At 43.7% G+C, this 22,778-nt stretch overlaps 1 pseudogene; it reads right to left on the bottom strand.

The window, feature by feature from the left end:
• Positions 1-14,722: 14,722 nt before the first annotated feature.
• On the bottom strand, positions 14,723-20,055 carry LOC128061399 (RNA transcription, translation and transport factor protein-like; annotated as a pseudogene).
• Positions 20,056-22,778: the final 2,723 nt, after the last annotated feature.

The following is a 22,778-nucleotide window of genomic DNA, read 5'->3' as shown; positions in this document are numbered from 1 at the left end:
TGCCTGCAATGCGGGAGACCTGGGTTCCATCCCTGGGTTGGGAAGATCCCCTGGAGAAGGGAATGGCAGCCCACCCCAGTATTCTTGCCTGAAGAATCCCATAGAGAGGAGCCTGGCAGGCTAGAGTCCATGGGATCACAAAGAGTTGGACACAACTGAGCGACTTTCACATCTACTTGCTACCAATGTATTCCCAGATGGACTAGCAGTAAAGAATCTGCCTGCCAAAAGGGGGATGCAAGAGATGAGGGTTTGATCCTTGGGTATGGAAGATCCCCTGAAGAAGGAAATGGCAGCCCACTGCCCTATTCTTGCCTGGAAAAATCCCATAGACAGAGAAGTCTGACAGGCTACAGTCCCTGGGGTTGCAAATAGTTGGAGGCGACTGAGCATGTAGGCCACAGATATGAAAAAGGCAAATGATGTTTAGTATAGTTTTGACCTTGGAAACTCCTTTGAAAGGATTCTGGAGACACTTTCCAGACCACACTTTGAGAACCATTACTTGCTCTGATACACTCAACTTTTAGAGATGAGGGGCCATCTGTTAGAATGCTTCTGACATGTAGCACATTGCCAAGCAGATAGCAGTGACTCGATAACTATTTAACTGAATGAGCTTTTATTTTACAAAAGGCCAAAAAAAAATTTTACATCAGTCAGCATCAGCATCCATAGCAATTAAGTGATTTGACATGAATGGTGATAGTCTGTTGGTCTCTGTTGCAGAAACATTGTTTTGCTAATTTTATATTTTCTAAAAAGCTTTGGACACTTACTTTACTAAAACATGTAATTATTATGTATCATGTATCAGATATTGTATTAGATACTGTAAATTTAGTAGTAAAAATCAGGGAGCTTATGTTTCCATAAAAAACAAGCTAGTCAACAAATAATGGCAGATCTATGATATAAAAGAGATAGTAATGTGAGTTAAAAGAAAAAAATCCCTTTTAAAAAACAAAGAGTTGCTGAACAAGTGTCTTCCCACTCCCCACCTCCAAAGCTAAGCATTTTTTACTGGCTAGAAAACAGACTCCAGTAAATTACCTTCAATAATGAGGGAATTGGACTTTCCTAGTGGCTCAAGGGTTAAAAAAAAAATTCACTTGCCAAGTTTCCATCCCTGGGTTGGCAAGATTCCGTGAAGAAGGACATGGCAACCCACTCCAGTATTCTTGCCTGGGAAATCCCATGGACAGAGGAGCCTGGTGGGTTACGATCCATGAGGTTGCAGAACGTGGGACACAACTTAGCCACTAAACAACAATGAGGAAATTAACACGTGGATAAAAGTTTAGAGCAGAGTCTGATGCATAGTGAGTGCTCTATAAATGTTAATGGATGGCTACATAATTTGTGGGACTCAGGGAAAATCGAAAATGTTCAAAAATTAAGATGACAATGGCAGCTCTCTAAGCCAAGGGCAAGGTGGCTCCGAGTGTGGGCTCCCGAGCAACTGCCCAGGCGCCACGGCCACTGAAGCCTGGCCTGAATGTTAGCAATTACTATTGTGACTCCTAATGCCTTGAGAAATAACAGGAGCCAGTGAATATAATAATAGGAGCAAATATTTACTGACTAGCATCGCTTTCTGCGTTGCATGCCAGTGCCCCTTTAACTTTTGTGTTTTAGAATCCCAGAGTCTTGAAGAGATGATATTGGGAAGAGTAGAGGAAGTAAGCCCCTTTCAGCTGGGGCTGGAGCTGGGCACTTTACCAAGCTAGCAATCTGCTGCAGGTGGTGGTGGGCGTGCCGGCGGCAGGTTGGGGAGGAGCGACCTCAGAGAACTTTGGAAGCGAAACACTTCCTCCCGAAAGTGCTTCCACGTGTGGTGAAGAGCACCGTATTTGCGAGCACAATGCCAAAGTTGGTAATTTTTTTGAAAGCCAAATGTTAACCTCTGAAAACCGTCTGCTGGCACTGCTTCGCTTCTTGAAGAAATTATATTTCATTGGGATTTGCATCAGAAAACCACACTCCTTGCGTTCTGTTCTTAGAAATGCACACACAAAAAAATCCAAGTGTAAAATACATACCTATGAATTTCCTTGACGCTGAAACAACTCTCTCCTGATGTGTAGGTGAGGGTACAGACATCACACCCAAGAGGGCTGTGCTGCTTGTTGAAGGGAGACTCAGGGATCAATTCTGTGTTTTTATTAAAGCCTTGAATGATGTTATGAGCCTGTCTCCATAAACAAAATCAAAATCTTGAGTCAGTATATCAAGCTTAAGTTTATTGCTACAGTTGTTTAATTCAGACAATTGCCCTGCATGGTGCTGGGTACTGCTTGTCTCCATAAACAAACAATCAGTTAGAAGCACGCTCTTTAAATGTGTTTAATAAATCATGCCTGGTGTTTCCCTCTCACTCTAATGAGTAGGCAGCAAGCCAAGTTCCCCACACTAAGGACTCGGTGTTCCCTTTTAGACATGCCTTACCTGTGGGTCAGAAACTTTAGGACGCTCATAAACTTAGTATCAGTTTATCTACGTACAGGCTCTTCTTTTGAAGTCCAACTCCCACTAGCTCTGCTGTGTGAATGAATTCACCACTAATGCAACTTATTTATCTTATTCCTTAGATGATTTGTGGTAGCACATGGATTGCTACTTTAAATCTGCTTAAGATAAAAATCACTTGTTATATCTTCAGTTCAGTTCAGACGCTCAGTCGTGTCCAACTCTTTGCGACCCCATGAATCGCAGCACGCCAGGCCTCCCTGTCCATCACCAGCTCATGGAGTTCACCCAAACTTACATCCATTGAGTCGGTGATGCCATCCAGCCATCTCATCCTCTGTCGTCCCCTTCTTCTCCTGCCCCCAATCCCTCCCAGCATCAGAGTCTCTTCCATTGAGTCAACTCTTCTCATGAGGTGGCCAAAGTACTGGAGTTTCAGCTTTAGCATCATTCCTTCCAAAGAACACCCAGGGCTGATCTCCCTTAGAATGGACTAGTTGGATCTCCTTGCAGTCCAAGGGACTCTCAAGAGTTTTCTCCAACACTACAGTTCAAAAGCATCAATTCTTTGGTGCTCAGCCTTCTTCACAGTCCAACTCTCACATCCCTACATGACCACTGGAAAAACCATAGCCTTGACTAGACGGACCTTTGTTGGCAAAGTAATAGCTTAGCCTCCTTTTAATGTCTCAGAATAACATCTTTCCTAGTTATAAATGTTCTGCATTTATTGTTAACATTTTGGAAATGGAGAAACTTTAAAGACAACAAACATCACCTGTTGATGTTTGTTCATATCACTCAGAACTAATTTCTAAAACTTTTCCAAATTTCTGAGCATTTCTATAATGGTTTAAGTTGGGGTCATACTATATATATAGTTTAATAATGTGTTTTTTCTCTCACTAAACATTTTATAAAGAATATCTTCTCTGACCATTAGATTGTTTTAATAGAGTTTTAAATCATTGCAGTATTAATTATGAACTGCATTAAATTACTTATAACAAAAACTTGAAATAATAATAGTGTTGCTCATGATAGCGTATACATTATTGAGCACTTAAATGCCAGACATTTTTCTCACAAAAGAGAAAGAAATAGCAGATCGTTACAACTTTTAGAGGTCATTCTGCTCATAGTTTTCAATTATTTTTAGTCATGTATATTAACTATTTAATCCTCACACCAAACCTATACACTAAGTTACTATTATTCTCTCCATTTAATAGATGAAGAAACAGGTATACAGTATTGTGTAAACAAATTAGAGTTTCACTTATTTGCTTTTTGTATGTTGAGAAGTCAGGAATGGGGAGTCCAGGAGTGGTATGGCAGCTTCAGGTTATGCAGGCTCCTCCTTTCTTTTCCACTATCCCCAGTGCTGGCTTCTATACTCAAATTGCCTCATAGTCACAAAATAGCTGCTGGAGCTTCCGGCATCATGTCTACATTCCAAGAAAAAAGAAAGAGTAGGACAAAGTTCGAAAGGCATATCCTCCTTGAATCGTCACCTACCCCTCCACACTCAGTTCTGTTTGTAAGGAATAAGAGGGAATGTAAGGATTTTGTGGGTACATTTAGAGAGTACATTTTACTGCGTAGTTTAGCATGATTGATTTATGTAGAAATGGTGATGATGACAATAAAAGGGAACACTGGACAAGAACTAACTACATGCCATATACTGTTTATCATTTTATCTGCATTATCTAATTTGATCATTTAATCCCCATTCTACAGATAAAGAGATTGAAACTTTGAGACACTATGAGGCTTCCTGACAATATATAAGGCTAAGGGGATAAAAGATAATTTAAGACAGTTCCCATGTTTTCAAGGAGTTCTTAAGCCGGTGAGGTACCCAATATTTATAAAACTGAGTTTCAGGTTAGTTTGACATGGTTCATAATTGGCTTGTTTTAATTTTAATCAGATTAGTTGTATATTGTCCAAGATGCCAATCAACTACTATCCAATCCCAGAGTAACAACAGGCCAAGTAAAAAAAGCTTAAAGTATCTACGTGTTTTTTGAGCGTCAGCAAGCCTAAGTCAGAGACTATCTGAAGCGCAACGCACGAGTAGACAGACATAGGCAACGTGACCAGGTTTTGTGGTGCCAGATATTTGGTCAAACATTATGTCGTGTGGGTCTGTGTGTCTGTTTTGGGACGAGATTAACATTTGATCAGGTAGACTGAGTAAAGGAGGTTGCCCTCCCTAATGTGGGTGGGCTTCATCCAGTCAGTGGAAAGCCTGAATAGAAGGTCTGAAACAGCTTGCCGTCAGAGAGAACTTCATCTGCTTAATTGATTGAACTGGGACATTGGTCTTCTGCTCCTGGACTGGATCCTGAAGGCACTGTGGCTGAGGCTGTTAGCTAACTACACATTGGGTGGGGAGAAGCAGGAGGCTCACTCTAAAAGGGAGACCTAGGCAGCACGTTTCTGTTACCGAATGCAAGTTCCAAGATCATGTGTCAGATGCACAGTGAGGTCAAATAAACTGAAACATTGGAGTTTTAAGCAGAGAAAGGTTTATCGTGAGGCCATGCAAGGCGAACAGGTGGCTCACGTCGCTGGATCCTGAACTCCCTGAAGGGTTTCAATAAATCATGTTTAAAGGTCAGGTGAGGGATGAGGGTCACAGGGTGTGTGATCGCCTCGTGTGCATGTCTCTCATTGGTTGATGGTGATCAATCTTCAGGTGCCAGAAGGTCTGGGGCTGCATGCTCATGACCATCAAATGGTTAATTTTTTCCATTTGGTGGAGGGTTTTAGTATCTGAAAATCTCGGGAAATCGTTTGAGATACTATTATTTGGTCCTTCAAAGAGGGCTACCTACAGCAGAGGATATGGGGAGGGGTCTGTCCCAGGAAGGCCCCATAGGGTCCTGCATGGTTTCACATCCGTGGTGGCTAAAGTCCACGCCTCGATCCATGCAGATTCCCTTTTTATTATATTATTGGGAAGCATCTCCATGAGTTCCATGACTCTCTTACCAAGGGGAAAACTTGGAAGAGGGAGGCTCTTGGGATCCCGTAGCTGCAGTTGGTCTTGGGCCACATCTGGCATTTTTCCTCTCTCTCCCCCTCTGTCTTCACACTCAAGTCACTTCTTCCAATCTTGATGGCTTGCCTGGTGGTGATCTGAGCCCCTTGTCACCATGTCCTCCTCAGGTCAGGGTTGCAGCACTTGTCCACTCACAGTACAGTTGCCAGGGGACACCAAGAGTGTCCTGACCAGGTCACCTGGGTTCCACATGCATTCCTCCCAACGCCAGTGGTATCACAGTAACCCTTCCTCTTATTGCCAAAGGGGTTGATCAGCTTGTTGTGAGACATTGTACCCAGGGCTAAGCATTGATCTTTGTTCCTGGCAGGTTGGCAGCAGCTAGGTCAGTCTTGACAAGTGGAAATGTATGCCAGGGGTTAAAAACGACAGCCCTTGGGCCACGTCTGGCTTGTAGCTTGTTTTTGTATGATCCTCATACCCTGCTGGCTCTGATGGTAAAAAATCTGCCTACAATGCAGAAGACCTGGGTTTGATCCTTGGGTTGGGAAGATCCCCTAGAGAAGGAAATAGCAACCCACTCCAGTATCCTTGCCTGGGAAATCCCAAGGACAGAGGAGCCTGGCAGGCTACAGCTCATGGGGTCGTAAAGAGTCAGGCATGAATGAGCAACTAACAGTTTCAGTTTCATATTAAGAATGAGTCTAAATGGCAACCCACTCCAGTATTCTTGCCTGGAGAATCCCATGGATGGAGGAGCCTGGTAGGCTACAGTCCACGGGGTCGCAAAGAGTCAGACATGACTAAGCAACTTCACTTACATTTTTAAATGGTTGAAAAAAATCAAAAGATTAATATTTATTTGTGTATTACCCAACTCCGTCTGCTGAATGTCTGTTTCTTAAAAGCATGGACTTGTCTATTTTATTCATGCCGGGACAGTTTCATGTCGCAAAAGCATGTAATAAAATGTGAATCTATGGAACCTTTGTGCATTGCTGGTGAGAATGTAAAATGGTGCAGCCACTGCGGAAAACAATTCAACCCTTCCTCAATAAACTTAACATAGAATTATATAGAACATAAACATAGAAATGCCCAGTAATTCTACTCCTGGTGTAGATACCCCAAAGAATTGAAAACAGTGTTCAAAGGAAAATTTGGACATGAATGTTTACAGCAACACTATTCACAATAGATAAAGGTGGAACAACCCAGATATTCATTAATTGATTGCTGGGTAGATAAAATATGATATTATTCATACAGCTGAATATTATTCAGCCATAAAAAGGAATGAATTACTACCACACGGATGAATCTTGAAAACATCATACTAAGTGAAACAAGCCAGACATAAAAGACCACATGATTCTATTAATACGAAATATCTAAATAGGTAACTCTATAGGGACAGAAAGGAGATTGTGGTCACCGGGGGCTGCTGGGGAAGGCCTGCTCAGTGGGTATGAGGTTCTATTTTGGGGTGAAGAAAATGTGCTCGAAAGAGGAACACAAAAAGGAAAGAGGTCTTAGTGATGGCTGCACAACAGCAACATTGTGAGTGTATTAAGTGTCCCTGAATGGCACACTTTAAAACGGTTAAAATGGTAAATAGTCTGTTACGCACATTTTGCCACAATAAAAAGAGGTCATGAAAATAGGAAAAAAATTTAATGTATTGCTGAATGTTGGGACATCTGCATGGTTTCCAAATTTTCATTATGAAAACTAATCCTGAGATGAATATCATTGTACATTTTGGTTAGGACAAATTTATAATTTGTTTTGAATCACTGAGTCAAAAAATATGAAAAACTTTAAGGACTTGATAGACATGATCTAAATGCCCTTTGGAAAGCTGTACTGATTATACTCTTCTTATTCATTCAATACCTAACATGTGCAGAATTGATACTCTGCTAAAGCTGGGAGTACACTGAAGAATAAGCCACAGTTCTCAGGGGATTGAAATTTAACTGGGTGATACAGTATGTTAGTAGCCAGTAACAGTAAGGGATAAGAGATGGAAGTTTAGGGTGACACTGAAACAAAGAGGGGCTTAATTCACTCTTGGTTTGGAAGGGGGGTGATATTTGGCAGATCTAGGGCCTGAGTCAGCCGCTGTCACCAATTCTGAACATTATTTTAAAAAAGAAGTTGTAATTTTCTAGATTTTTCCAGATTAAGATTTTTACTTCTTTAACCTTATATATATTTGATTTCTAGTGAAGATGAAGGTTTTCCCCATGTTTATTGACCGTTTCTATATATTCTCTAGCCCATTTTTTTCTATTCGTGTGTAAACATTTTTCTCACAAGTTTGGAGAGTTCTTTATGTAGTAAGGATACCTCTATTCCAGTTATTTTCATGGCAAATATATTCTGCTACTTTGTAATCTGTCTTCAAACCTTGTGTAGGTTAGTTTTTAAAGATAGCTTTATTGAGGTATAATTTACATACCATAAAATACCCCCATAGTAAATGTACAATTCAACAATTTTTAATAAAATTTAAAATGTACAATTTAATTATTTTTATGTATATACATTGGGCTTTACCGGTGACTCATCCGGTAAGGAATCGGTCTGCAATGCAGGAGACCCTAGTTTGATCCCTGGGTCAGGAAGATCCCCAGGAGAAGGGAATGGCTATCCACTCCAGTATTGTTGCCCGGAGAATCCCAGGGACAGAGGAGCCTGACAGGCTACAGTCCATGGGGTTGCAAAGAGTCAGACACGACTTCTCTCTCTCTCTGTCCCTCTCTCTGTCTTTCTCTCTCTATATATATAGAAGTGAAAGAAGTGAAGTTGCTCAGTCGTGTCCGACTCTTTGTGACCCCATGGACCGCAGCCTACCAGGCTCCTCCATCCATGGGATTCTCCAGGCAAGAGTACTGGAGTGGGGTGCCATTTCCTTCTCCAGAGGATCTTCCCAACCCAGGGATTGAACCCCAGTTCTCCCATGTTGTAGGCAGATGCTTTACCGTCTGAGCCACCAGAGAAGCCTCTCTCTCTCTCTCTCTCTCTATATATATATATATGTATATATATATATGCACAGGTATATATAGGACATAAAATATATAGTAACTATAGAATTGTGCAGGATGTTTTAAAAATATGTGTGTATCTTTCATTTATACAGTCACAGTGTTTTTGTTATTATTTTTGAGCTCACACAATTGTAGAGATGAAAAATACCAGGAAAAAAACTTCAACATTCTTTCTGGAACCATATTTCATAATCCATTGTTATTTATTTTCCTGTCTGGACCATGAGCGGAGACACATAGCTATGAGGAAAAAAAAAAATTGCATTAGATTTTTTTTTCACGTGTAGAGACCTTGGGCATGAAAAGGAAAAACGCAGAGGTCTAATAGTTTAGCTCCACGGCTGCTGTGCTGCAACTCTGACTTGGTTAACAGGCGCCCACAGGCATGTGGGAGGGTCAGATGACTCGGAGCCCCGGGTGGGGAACTGCCGAGGGTTACCCCGCTCTGATTTAGGGCAAGATGACCTCTGCTTCAGCACTGTTTTGACTTCCCTCCCTCTCCTGTGCACCCAGTGTCCTATTTTAAAGCACCTTTCCCGTTCTCTTTTCCCTTTCTTTCAGTCTGACTCTTTCCAGAATCCTCTGGGCTTAGAGATAACTGTTAGAAAGGAATGACTTTCTGGATGATTCCCGCTTTTAGAGGGCATTTCAGCTCAAGTCCTGGCCTGGATGATCAGACCATAATCACCTCCAGGCCTGCGCTTTATATCTCATCCCTCCTCTCCTGGGGTTTCGTCCTTCTTTGCCCCATCCTGCCACACCACTGAGGCAGGGAGGCTGGGCTACCCAGGTCTGCTTTTGCTTCCTGGTCTTTCACTCTGTGAAGTCAGTATCATTATCTCTTTTCTCAGTTGAGGAAGCTAAGAGGAGAGACAAGGTGGGGCTGGGGAGGGACTTCCCTGGTGGTCTAGTGTTTAAAATGCCACACTTCCACTGCAGCAGGCAAAGATTCCACCCTGAGCAGGAAATTAAGATCCCGCATGCCACACAATGCGACCAAAGGAAAAAAAAAGAGAGAAATCAAGGGATTTCACCAAGACCCACAGGTTGAAGCAGGGCAGACATTGTCTTTTGTTCTTGCTCATGCCCTGTTTGGGAAATCCCCTGTTTTCCATGTCTTGGTTAGAGGCAGAGCCTGCCTCACAGTATAGATACTTGCTCTCCCAGTCTCCCTTGCAGTGAAGGTGAGGACCTGTGACCTAAGCTTCACCAATCACACGCCCCTTTTCCAGGGTTAGACAGCAGGCTGGAACCACACAGGGGCAGGGACCACAGAGAACTCTCCCTGGTGGCAGTGGTGGTCACAAGAGTGGCACGGGCCAGTGCCCAGCCACCATGCAGCGTTCCAAAAGGAGTGGCTCCTCTGCTGGAAGTGATGCCTGGACCCTGGGGTTTAAACCCTCAGCATCATGGGAGTCTTGGAAGTGACTGAGGTCCTCAGGGCTGGGCTATGAACTGTCATCTCTTTTTAAATATTTATTTTTGTTTTTATTTATTTACTTATTGGACTGTGCCAGGTCTTACTTGCTGCATGCAGGATCTTTAGTTGTGGCACGTGAACTCTTAGTTGCAGCATGTGGGATCTAATATCCTGATCAGAGATCAAACCAGGGCCATCTGCATTGGGAGTGTGGAGTCTTAGCCACTGGACCACCAGGGAAGGCCCTGAACTGTTATCTTTCAATGGGCCACATAATTTTGGGTAGTGAGCCTTTTAGTGTCAACCTCAACAGACTGGGAATCAGAGTACTTTTCCCCCAAATTTTTGGGATTACCTAAGTGCCCCAATATGCAAATACAATTCTGGGCAAAGGGGAAGGAGGTGGGCCTCTACATATAACGAAGGTTATATTTTTTTCCATCCACATAGACAAGAATTCAGAGCCAGATAAAGAATCCACCTGCAACGCGGGAGACCTGAGTTCGATCCCTAGGCTGGAAAGATCCCCCAAAGGAGGGCATGCTACCCACTCCAACAGTCTTGCCTGGAGAATCCTCTTGGATAGAGGAGCCTGGTGGGCTACCCCCTGGGGTCGCAGAGTCGGACATGACTGAGTGACTAAGCGCACACACAGACAAATAAAACATCATGTCTTGCGTCCAAGTGGTATGGAGAAGAAAACATTAGCTATATATGGGAAATAACTCACACGTTTTAATTGTATTTAGATCTCTATTTTCTCCGACCCTCATAATCACAGTCATAATGATTGATTATTCATATTGAGAAGGAAAACCTGGTCTGGATCTGAAACTTCTATGGCCACTCATTAGGGCATCCTCTAATTCTAGCGAGTGATACTGAGCTGAAAGAGTCTATGAAGGAGCCAGATAGCATCCATCCTTCCACTTCACCCCCAGCTTGACCACATTTCTGACACCAGCCCACTTTAGGAATGCAATGGACAGTTCACTGGGAAATCCAGAAAGAGCCGGGGACATGAGAGGGAAGGACAGGACTGCTGATAATAAGCACATGTCTCAAAGCCTACAGATCTATATGGAATGAGCTCTCAGACCTGAGATCTTGAGGATGAGGGACAAGAAGAACAGGAACGCCCTGTGGGAGGCACAAAGAAACAAGAACCACAAAAGAACTCTCTTTGGTATCTGAAGTGATCACAAGAGTGGTGCAAGAATTTAGTTGGAGCCAAAAAATCTAACAAAAACTCGGAGAACGCAAATAATTAAGTGCTCATTGCCGTAGGAATTGCTAGTACTTAGCTATCCTAAAAAGGTCCCAAGACATTACCCCTATCTGACAGATGAGAACACAGGCCCATCGAGAGGTAAGCCCATTTCCAGTTAGTGACAACATCAGCATGGAAATGGGAATGTTAACTTCTTTCTAGGGTGATTATGCAATATTACTGCTGTTTCTGGTTAATTGAATGTCCTAATTACTTGTTCTTGTTCACTGATATCACAAGAGCATCAGGCTTGTTGGGAGATTATGGAGCTTATATAACATTTTATAGAAAAACCCAAATGAACTTTTTGGCCAACCCAAGAGTAAGTGTCATGGAAGATGGAGTGAACTTTGGGGTCAGAGGTGGCTTTGAATCCTTATCTCAGTCACTTTCTAGCTCTGGTTAGGAACCCTTGGGGGTAGTTAACTTAGTTCCCCTGAACCTCAACTTTCTCATCCAAAGATAAGAATGAAACTTTTATCCCTGATAGGATTTCATAAAGTTTAGATGTAGTAATAATGTAAAGTGTCTTGCACAGAGGTGATCAATAAATGGTATATTAATGTTAATAGTTTCATTTCTTATCCATGATTAGAAGTTAATCAATAAGAGAGTACTGGGACTTTTCTAGTGGTCCAGCGGCTTGGGGCTCCGTGCTCCCAACGCAGGGGGTTTGATCTGTGGTCAGGGAACTAGATCCCACAAGCTGAAAGTAAGACCCAAGACAACTAAATAAATAAATAGAGAGATATTAAAAAAGAAAAAAAAAGAGTACTTAGTTCAGTACCAGATATGAATGTAGTTTTTATTTCTGCTGGGAGGGACCCAAGGTCAAGAAACAATGGGTATTAAAAAAATAAAAGATGAGGGACCTCCCTGGTGGTTCGGTGGTTAAGACTCTGTGCTTCCACTGCAGGGGACGTGGGTTCGATACCTGGTTGGGGAACTGAGATCCCACATGCTGTGCAGTGCAGTCAAAAAAAGAAAAAAAGTATACCCTACTTTTGAAAACAAAACAACAACAACAAAAAACAAAACGGAAAATGAAAGGTGAAAACTTAAGTATCTGCAAAATTGGAGAACATAGTCAAGGCTGCTGTGTTTGGATGTTCAGGCTGTATATCACTCAACACAGGGGTATAGTTTACATACTATAATGTAGATGGTGGCCTTGGGATTTGTTCAGTGTACAAACTGAACCACCATGTGTTGTAGCTCTCAGTATATTAGGTAATTAATAACCTATTAATTCAATGAATTAATTGGATATTTTATAAAAGGATATCAGAAAGCAATGAAAGATATCTTCAGATTTTATGATTGCAAGGGCCTTTGGGGATTATCTAGTTCAAGTTCCTAATTTTTCAGATGAGGAAACTGAAATCCAGAGAGAGAGAGAGACATGCCTCATCCCAGGCAAGAACTGGGACAAGAATCATGTCTTCAGTTCCTTGCTGATTGCCCTTCCTGTTGATGAAGAATTTTTTCGTTGGTAAAAGCTAATCTTAAACTTTCATAGAGAAGAAGGGTTTATAGTTCCTTTGCTTCTTTTTCATCTTTGTCAGGAGCAGACTCAGGATGGCTATGCAGAAATTTGTTCAGTTCTGAGTCTTTGCAAGTTTTCTCACAATTCCTGTTGAGCAACACCCTCAAAAACATTTTGTTTGCTTCTGCTTTGACTTGATACTAGCTGGCAAGCTGTGTGGTTTGGTAATACCCTCAATCAGGTTGCTAGCTTGGTAGTAATCTGAGAACAGTATTTCTGAAGGCCAGCTGAACTCCTTTGAAGTTTGCTATGGAGAGCTGACAAACTGCTGCAAATTACAATTCAGAATCAAACAGGCAGAGCCTAGTGGGGCCTACGGGAGGCTGCAGGAAAGCTGATATTGGGCAGGCAGTAAACTGGTTGGGCTTCAAATTAATAGCTGGCTATGCATTGCCAATTCATTTTCTCTATGCTCCACTGCCAGAAATCAGTCAGTAAGTGGATAGGTTGGAAACAATATGCCACCAGATGCCATAGGGGTGCCAGCAAGGCTAATGGTCTCTATCAGTGGGATAGACAGGAGGGATTCGGAGGGTGGGGAAAGTCCTGTGGGCCGGCGCCTTGGGGAGGGGCCTGTGCGCGGGAATTGAACCTGAGCCATGCCGAGAACACTGGGTAGGCCCGAAGCCGAGGAGGTAGAAAAGGTGAGATGGGGAATGCGTTCTGGGTGGGGGAAGTGACAAGCTCAAAGGCTTAGAGGAAGAAACACACAAGATGTGTTTGGGAAATGAAATATGGATCGATCTAACTGGGATAGTGAGAAGTTGTGACAGGAAGCTTGGTCTAACTTGGTAGGTTCTTAACCTCCAAACCATGGGGCTTTAGCTTTCAGTTCCGTTCAGTTGCTCAGTCATGTCTGACTCTTTGAGACCCCACGGACTGCAGCACTCCAGGCCTCCCTGTCCATCACCAACTCCCAGAGTTTACTCAAACTCATGTCCAGTGAGTCAGTGATGCCATCAAACCATCTCATCCTCTGTTGTCCCCTTCTCCTCCTGCCTTCAGTCTTTCCCGGCATCGGGGTCTTTTCCAGTGAGTCAGTTCTTTGCATCAGGTGGCCAAAGTATTGGAGTTTCAACTTCAGCATCAGTCCTTCCAATGAATATTCAGGACTGATTTCCTTTAGGATGGACTGGTTGGATCTCCTTGCAGTCCAAAGGACTCTCAAGAGTCTTCTCCAACACCACAGTTCAAAAGCATCAATTCTTCAGTGCTCAGCTTTCTTTATAGTCCAACTCTCATATCCATACATGACTACTGGAAAAACCATAGCCTTGACTAGGTGGACCTTTGTTGGCAAAGTAATGTCTCTGCTTTTTAATATGCTTTTCTTCCAAGGAGCAAGCGTCTTTTAATTTCATGGCTGCAGTCACCATCTGCAGTGATTTTGGAGCCCCCCAAAATAACTTTACACTGACGATAAAGGAGATCTATGAGAGGCTGGCTTGGTGGGTAAAGATTCTGCCTGCATCGCAGAGGACACAGGAGACAAAGTTTTGATCACTGTTTGGGGAAGATCCCCTGGAGGAGGGCATGACAACCCACTCCACTATTCTTGCCTGGGAAAGCCCATGGGCAGAGGAGCCTGCCAGGCTCCTCCACAAAGAGTCAGACTCGACTGAGCACACGGCACATGTGAAAGGCTTCTGAGATGCAGGCAGCACTGATGAGTAACTTCCATTTAGTCTTTGAGTCTGTCACCTAAATAGAGGTAGAAGAATGGGAAGGGATGCTCTGTGACCAAGAGGGTAGCCTGTGCTGGTCATTTGCCTATTGCTTTCTGTCCTCATCTGCCCTTCTGTGCTCTGCTATATATCGGTGAGAGAGAAATTGTATTTTCCAGATTCCCAAGCTGGCTGGTTTCTGTTTAGGTTTTGTCAACATAAGGCGCTGCAAGATGAAAGGGAGAGAGAACTGACTGCCTTTCTGACTCTGGTTTCCTGTGGCGTCAGCGAGGGCAGAACAGCTGAGGAGACAGTGTCGGTGGTGGCGACAGCGTTGGCTCTGGTGACAGGGGCAGCAGTGAGTCAGGTGGTGGCTGCGGACAAGAGAGCAACAGCCTGGAGGTGTAGGCTCCCGGGCTCCTGCTCACACCACTGGGCTCCAACAGCCAACAGGTGCCTCAGGGTGCCTGGGTCCCTGGGTTTTAGGGAACACTTTTGCCCCTCTAGCCCAGAGTGGTGATGCTTTCCTGAAGTTAATAATCTTTGAGAAATCACCCCTTTCCTCTTTTGCCCCTCCATCTCTTCTAATACTCTTGTAGCCATTTCCTTTATTAATTACTTCTGTTTGAAATGTTTAAAACTGGTTTTCTTTCCTTTAATTAGATCCTGAACCAAGAACTTTCTAATGTTCAAGATGGATTTAGAAAAGGCAGAGGAACCAGAGATCATATTGCCAACATCCATCGGATCATAGAAAAAGTAAGAGAATTTTAGAAAAACATCTACTTCTGCTTCATTGACTATGCTAAAACCTTTGACTGTGTGGATCACAACAAATGGGAAAATTCTTAGAGATGGTAATACCAGACCACCTTACCGGCCTCCTGGATGGAGAAACCTATATGCAGAGAAACATTATGCAGGTCAGGAAGCAACAGTTAGAAATGCACATGAAACAACAGACGGGTTCAAAATTGGGAAAGCAGTACATGAAGGCTGTAATGACACCCTGTATTGTCACCCTGCTTATTTAACTTCAATGCAGAGTATATCATGTGAAATGCCAGGCTGAACGAAGCACAAGCTGGAATCAAGATTGCCGGGGGATATATTAATAACCTCAGATATGCAGATGACACCACCCTTATGGCAGAAAGCAAAGAGGAACTAAAGAGCCTCTTGAAGGTGAAAGAGGAGATTGAAAAAGCTGGCTTAAAACTCAACATTCAGAAAACTAAGATCACGGCATATGGTTCCTTCACTTCATGGCAAATGGAAGGGGAAAAAGTGGAAGCAGATTTTATTTTCTTGGGCTCCAAAATCACTGCACATGGTGATTGCAGCCATGAAATTAAAAGATACTTGCTCATTGCAAGAAAAGCTATGAGCAACCTAGACAGCAAATTAAAAAGCAGAGACATTACTTTGACAACAAAGTCCCTCTAGTCAAAGCTTTGTTTTTTCCAGTAATCATGTAATGGATGTGAGAGTTGGGCCATAAAGAAAGCTGAGAGGGAACAAACTGATGCTTTTGAACTGTGGTGCTGGAGAAGACTCTTGTGAGTCCCTTGGACTACAAGGAGATCCAACCAGTCCATCCTAAAGGAAATCAGTCCTGAATATTCATCAGAAGAACTGATGCTGAAGCTGAAACTCCAATACTTTGGCCACCTGATGTGAAGAACCGATTCATCAGAAAAGACCCTGATTCTGGGAAAGATTGAAGGCAGGAAGAGAAGGGGATGACAGAGGACAAGATGGTTGGATGGCATCACCGACTCAATGGACATGAGTTTGAGCAAGCTCCGGGAGATGGTGATGGACAGGGAGGCCTGGGGTGCTGCAGTCCATGGGGTTGCGAAGAGTTGGACATGATTGAGAGACTGAACAACAACATATAGCACCTAGCATACTTTTTTGGAGAAGGCAATGGCACCCCACTCCAGTACTCTTGCCTGGAAAATCCCATGGACAGAGGAGCCTGGTAGGCTGCAGTCCATGGGGTCGCTAAGAGTCAGACACGACTGAGTGGCTTCACTTTCAGTTTTCACTTTTCACTTTTATGCATTGGAGAAGGACATGGCAACCCACTCCAGTGTTCTTGCCTGGAGAATCCCAGGGATGGGGGAGCCTGATGGGCTGCTGTCTATGGGGTTGCACAGGGTCAGAAGCGACTTAGCAGCAGCAGCATACTTTATTTACTTGGTTTCTAGGACACTACACGGCTCAAAACATTTCCTTAGTAATAATTTCTATACCATGTTTTATTTTTTGTTTTTCTTTTTTTTTTGGTCTTACTGAACCATGTCTTCTAACATCAGCTTTATTGTGTTATTGTGTTAAGCAGGTCCAGGGTTGCACAGAGTCCTTTGAAGAATATAGCTTAGAGTAACTGCAGAGTCAGTTGCAAAGCCAACACTTCAAATAGAGAGAGATCTTAGGGAAAATTTCAGTTTACCTTGAATATCTTCCTAATCATATAAGCAAGATTTTCTTGCCAACATTAGGTATATTAGGTTCACAATCTCTTAGCTACTTCATTGTGGTTAAAATTTTGTCTATATTTTGATCACCTCAAACTTAAACATTTTGTGCATCAAAGAACACCGTGAACAGAGAGAAAAAGCAACCTATGGAATGGGAGAAATTATTTAAAAATCATATGTCTGATAAAGGATTAATATCTAGAATAAATAAAGAATTCTTAAAACAAACAGAAAAAAGCCCCTAAATACTCTGATAATAAATAGGGAAAAACTTCACTAAACATTTCACTGAAGGTGACATTCAAGTGGCCTGCAAGCACATGAAAAGATACTCAACATCACTAATCACCAGGTTTGTCCTTTATAATTATGGTTATTTATTATTTGTTTTGATGTAAGTTGGATTAGTCATTGTTGAATAGGAATTATGTGATTATTGATTAATCGGTTAGATTTTGGGAATAGAAGGCTTGGAAATATGATCATCAAAATGAAAAGAGGGAATCCTATAATTGTTGCAGAGAAATGCAAATCAAAACCACAATGACATATCACCTCACGTTCATCAGAAAGGCCACTAAAACCCAGAAAATAAGACGGATTAGTGAGGATATGGTGAAATAGGGACGCTTGTGCACTGTTGTCAAGATTGTGCAATGGTGCAACCACTATGGAAAACAGTATGGAAGATCCTCAAAAAATTAAAAATGGAACTCAGTGTGTATATCCTACCTAACTGAAAGCAGAGTCTCAAAGAAATACATGCATACAACCATATTTATAGCAGCATTATTCACGATTGCCAAGAGGTAAAGCACCCCAAATGTCTGTCAACAGATGAGTGAGATATAGCAGGTGGAAATAAAGGGTAAAGAAAATACAGTATATACACACAATGGAATATTATTTAGCCTTAAAAAGAAAAGAAATCTTGTCACACGCCACAACATGGGTGAAAGTTGAGGACGTTATGCTAAATGAAATAAACCAATCACAAAAAGATAAATACTGTATGATTTCACACATATGAAGTAGATTCATGGGGTGCCAGGGGCTGGTGAGCAGGGCAAAAGGTGAGAGCTTTGTTAAATGAGTATAGGGTTTCAGATCTACAAGCTGAAAAAGTTCTGGAAATCTGTTTCACGGCAATGTGAATATACTTAACGTGACTAAACTGTACACTTAAAGATGGTTAAAACAGAACATCTTCTGTTAGGTGTTTTTTACTGCACACACAAAAAATAGCCTTCATTTTGCTCTATTTCAAGGATTTTGTTGGGGAGTCACCTGGGTGTTCATTGGAGGGACTGATGCTGAAGCTGAAACTCCAATATTTTGGCCACCTCATGTGAAGAGTTGACTCATTGGAAAGACCCTGATGCTGGGAGGGATTGGGGGCAGGAGGAGAAGGAGATGACAGAGGATGAGATGGCTGGATAGTATGATCGACTTGATGGACATGAGTTTGAGTGAACTCCGGGAGTTGGTGATGGACAGGGAGGGCTGGCATGCTGTGATTCATGGAGTTGCAAAGAGTCGGACACGACTGAGCGACTGAACTGAACTGAACTGAATCTTGAACTTAAAAGTCTTGATATACTTCCTGTTACTAGATGGCCATGCTAAATTCCATCAAAAATAGTATAAACCAGTAATCATTCAATCAACAAGGGTTTCAGTTCAGTTCAGTCCCTCAGTCGTGTTGCAAGCCCACAGACTGCAGCACGCCAGGCCTCCCTGTCCATCACCAACTCCCAGAGTTTAGCCAAACTCATGTCCATTGAGTTGGTGATGCCATCCAACCATCTCATCCTCTGTTGTTCCCTTCTCCTCTTGCCCTCAATCAATGAGGGTTTAGAGAGCTTCTTTCTGGTATGCATGGTGGGCATCTGTTAGGCTCTGGAGTTACAGAGCTGAGTAAACAAATTTTGTCCAGGAACTTGCAGGCTTACCCTGTAGCGCTGGATGATTTTGTTAGAAGCAAATCGGTACAGGCCATCGCTGACACATTCCTAGAGACCTGAATCATGCCCACTCCCTCTGCTGTGTTCAACGGCTGATAGAGTCCTGGGGGCTAAATAGAACTTTCACCGGTCAGTGTACCTGGGTGGACACTGTGTTCCAAAGCTGAAGAAATTTAGGACAAGGCTGACTTCTTCTAGAATGTTCTGAGTGGCTCCTATATCCATCAGATAAGTCTGTTCAGAATGATTCTTTCCAAATATGTGACCAGGTGAACCTGGTGTTCCCCACAATCCTCTGGGTTCGTGGTCGTCTTTGGATCAGCAAGAATTGCCTGAACAGCCACTCCGGCTGCCTTCATTTTTGTCTGCAGCTCTCCGAGTTCTTCTATTTGCAGCAGAACTTGAGCGGCTTCACAGAGAACTGCATTTCCTGTGTCAACAGCAAGAATATGCTCGTCTGAAGCATCAGGAAAGCCTCCTTTGGTTCGGTTTGTCCCAGCAACTACATCCTGTGTCGGGAGCTCCTGGACCACAGTGAGAACTGCCTTAGCATCACCTGCACTTTCAGCATTATCATGTAGTCGCCACGACACTGAACCTGAAGAAGGGTAGCAAGCCTTTACCCCGGGCTTCCAAGCAGGACTACTTACATCCAAACGGATCCAGGGCTCTGCAGTTTTAGTTGCACTGTCTACATGTTTGGGCTTCCCTGGTGGCTCAGAGGGTAAAGCGTCTGCCTGCAATGCAGGAGACCTGGATTCAATCCCTCGGTTGGGAAGATTCCCTGGAGAAGGAAATGGCAATCCACTCCGGTATTCTTGCCTGGAGAATCCCATGGATGGAGGAGCCTGGTAGGCTACAGTCCATGGGGTCGCAAAGAGTCAGACGCAACTGAGCAACTTCACTTTCTCTCTTTCTACGTGTTTTGCATTATCAGGTCCCAAGTCCTTATAGTTTTCAGCATTATCTGCATAATCAAGTCTCATAGCTGAACCAAGAAGCCAGGCAATTGTTACCTGGAAATCTTGAATCTGGAAAAAACAGTTCCTGTCTGTGAGATATCTTTTGAAGAACTTATCGAGTCACTGCTGTGAATGTTTCATAAAGTCTTTCTGTCTTCAGTCTTATCTGCTGGTATCTGATTTTCTGGTCTTCAAGCCAAACCATGGTTTCTAATTCCATTTCCTCTTTGCACTCTAGCTGGCAGGGTTGCAGTGGTCCTGGCCCCCCAGGCTTCGGCCAGGAGGGGAGAGGGGAGGAGTGGGTGATGCAGGCACTAGCAACATGCTGCTCTAGCCTGGTGGCTCTTTGGCTTTCGCAACTCCCGTGACCTTACTCTGTTCCACCTAAGCACCCACTGCCACGGCCACACCCTGGACCTTGCATCATCACCACACCCTCTCATCCTTCACAATCATTAATTAATTAATTAATTAATTAATTTTTACCCAGTTGCTCCCACGACACCCGTTCTTCAAACTGGTTAAAACTGCCAAGATGCAGGCCTCTCTGCTGTCTCCCTTTCTCTTCACTTTCCTGTTTTAAGCTCCTCTCCTGCCCAGTAAAGGCCGAATGCCTTCACCACGTCTTTACCGATCACGCCTCTTGGGCACCACTGCCCTCTCACACCTGATGCTGTTGATATTTGTGCCATGACAAGGTCATTCTCTCTCTCTCTCTCAGCTGGGTCCTTGTTGCCTGGCAACCTTTCTGTATCTTCCTGATCAGCCTTCTCTTTCATAATTTAAACCTTCTTCATTCTCCTTGAATGTCTTCTTCTACAGAACAGAAGGGGATACAGAACATTCACGTTCTTCAAATTGGTGAAAACTGCCAAGCACCTGGCCTCTCCATGGCCTCCCTTTCTACTCACTTTCCTGTTCACGGACACTGAGATGTCTGCCAACCCACAGCTGTATCGCAGAGGCTGCCGGAGCTCTGCCCATGTCATCTTGGATTCCTTTCATTGTCTGGGGGCACACCAGCGCCCTCAGGCTGCCTGAATCCCTCTCCCTGCACAGAGAAGCGCAGGTGGCCAGGAATTTCCGCCCTCCCCACCTCCACCTACTGAGGGCGGCTCTTAACCTCTGACTGATGGGTTTGGGAGTACTAATAGCCCAGCAGCCCAGCAACCTTGCCCCATGACTGGAGTGACTCTGAGGTGGGAGAGCTTCCCCGGGCAGGCAGACAGCCCAAGTCAGGGTGCCCTTCGTGGTACGTTGCTATCATGGCGATCTTCCCTTCCTGCTCTCTCTTCCTTCCTCCCTTCAGGTTATTCCTGAGAATAGTCCTGCTCCCTGACAGGTCGTTGCCCAGGAATCCTCGTCTCACCTGCGTCTGGTTTTGCCTTCTCTCTCTCACGGAGAAGTGTCTCCTTCCTTCAACATAACCCCAAGTATTCGCCCTCCTTCTTCTTCCCTGAGGGGGTGGGAGGGGGACCGGCCTCCGGGCTGGACAGCTGGTATTTGTCAAGTGGAATAAAATTGAAGCTTCGTTTTTCCCCAGAGGCTCCAAGGACAAAGCTAATGGCAGGGATAGAGTGCCCGTTCCTGAGGTCAAGGAAAACCTCCCTGTCTGCACATGCACAGTGGGAGGGGGCACCACGCCACCGGCCGGTGTGGTGGAATCCATCTTGGCAAAACTCTGTGCCGCACGTGTTGGGGAGGGTCCTAGGATGGGTCAGATGTGAAAAAAGAAGTAACTGGCCCAAGGGACACAAAGATCTGGAAGGACCGCCCTGCACGTCTTCACTGTGCTCCTGCTCCCTAGGAATGGTGCTCACAGCATTTCTCTCTGGGTGTGGATCTCTGCCTTGCTTCAGTCTTCAACAATTTGTTTCTTTGTGTGCTCTCCCACTTGGGCTGTGTTTCTGATAGAAAACTTCGCACCTGTTGTTACAGTTGCTGCCTTCTTGAAACATGCTTGCTTTCAAACGGGGTGGGAGGGTGGCAAGCGCCAGGGCCACTTTAGTTCTAACTTCTAACCCTTGTCTAGCAGTTAGGTTTCCCTGTTTTGCATCCAGGCTGTTGTTGCTCAATCTCTCAGTCACATCAGACTCTTTGCAACCTCATGGCCTGTAGTATACCAGTCTCCTCTGTCCTCTTCTGTCTCCCTGAATTTGCTCAAAGTCATGCCCATTGAGTTGATGATGCTATTTAATCATCTTATCCTAGGTTGCTCCCTTCTCCTTTTGCCTTCAATCTTTCCCAGCATTAGGGTCTTTTCTAATGAGTTGGCTTTTCACAGCAGGTAGCCAAAGTATTGGAGCTTCAGTTTCAGCATCAGTCCTTCCAATGAATATTCAGTGTTAATTTCGTTTAGGATTGACTGATTTGATCTCCTTGGGACTCTCCAAGGGACTCTCAGTACCACAGTTTGAAAGCATCAGTTCTTTGTTTCTCAGCCTTCTTTATGATCCATCTCTCACATGCATACATGACTACTGGAAAAACCATAGCTTTTATTATACTGATATTTGTTGGCAGAATGATGCCTCTGCTTTTGAATATGCTGTCTAGGTTTGTCATAGCTTTCCTTCCAAGGAGCAAGGGTCTTTTAATTTCACCATCTGCAGTGATTTTGGAGTCCAAGAAAATAATCTGGAAAATAATCTGTCACTGCTTCCACTTTTTCCCCTTCTATTTGCCATGGAGTGATGGGATCAGATGCCATGATCTTAGTTTCATCCAGGCTGCCCAGGGTGAATTCTTGGGCAGGGAACTAAAGGTCTGTCTTCAGGACTGCTCACTCCTGTCTCTCTGAGATCACTTCCCTTTGCATCAACACACCCTTCCTAGGCAAATTTACCTAATTCCCTGGCTTAATTTATCATCTGTGTTAGTTTCCTAAGGCTTCTGTAAGAAAGCACTGCAGACTGAGTGGCTTAAGCA

The sequence above is a fragment of the Budorcas taxicolor genome, chromosome 2, assembly GCF_023091745.1.
Source record: "Budorcas taxicolor isolate Tak-1 chromosome 2, Takin1.1, whole genome shotgun sequence".
Taxonomy (NCBI): Eukaryota; Metazoa; Chordata; class Mammalia; order Artiodactyla; family Bovidae; genus Budorcas; species Budorcas taxicolor.
Note: the sequence above shows the minus strand (reverse complement) of the source record. Positions and strands in the feature narration are given on the sequence as shown.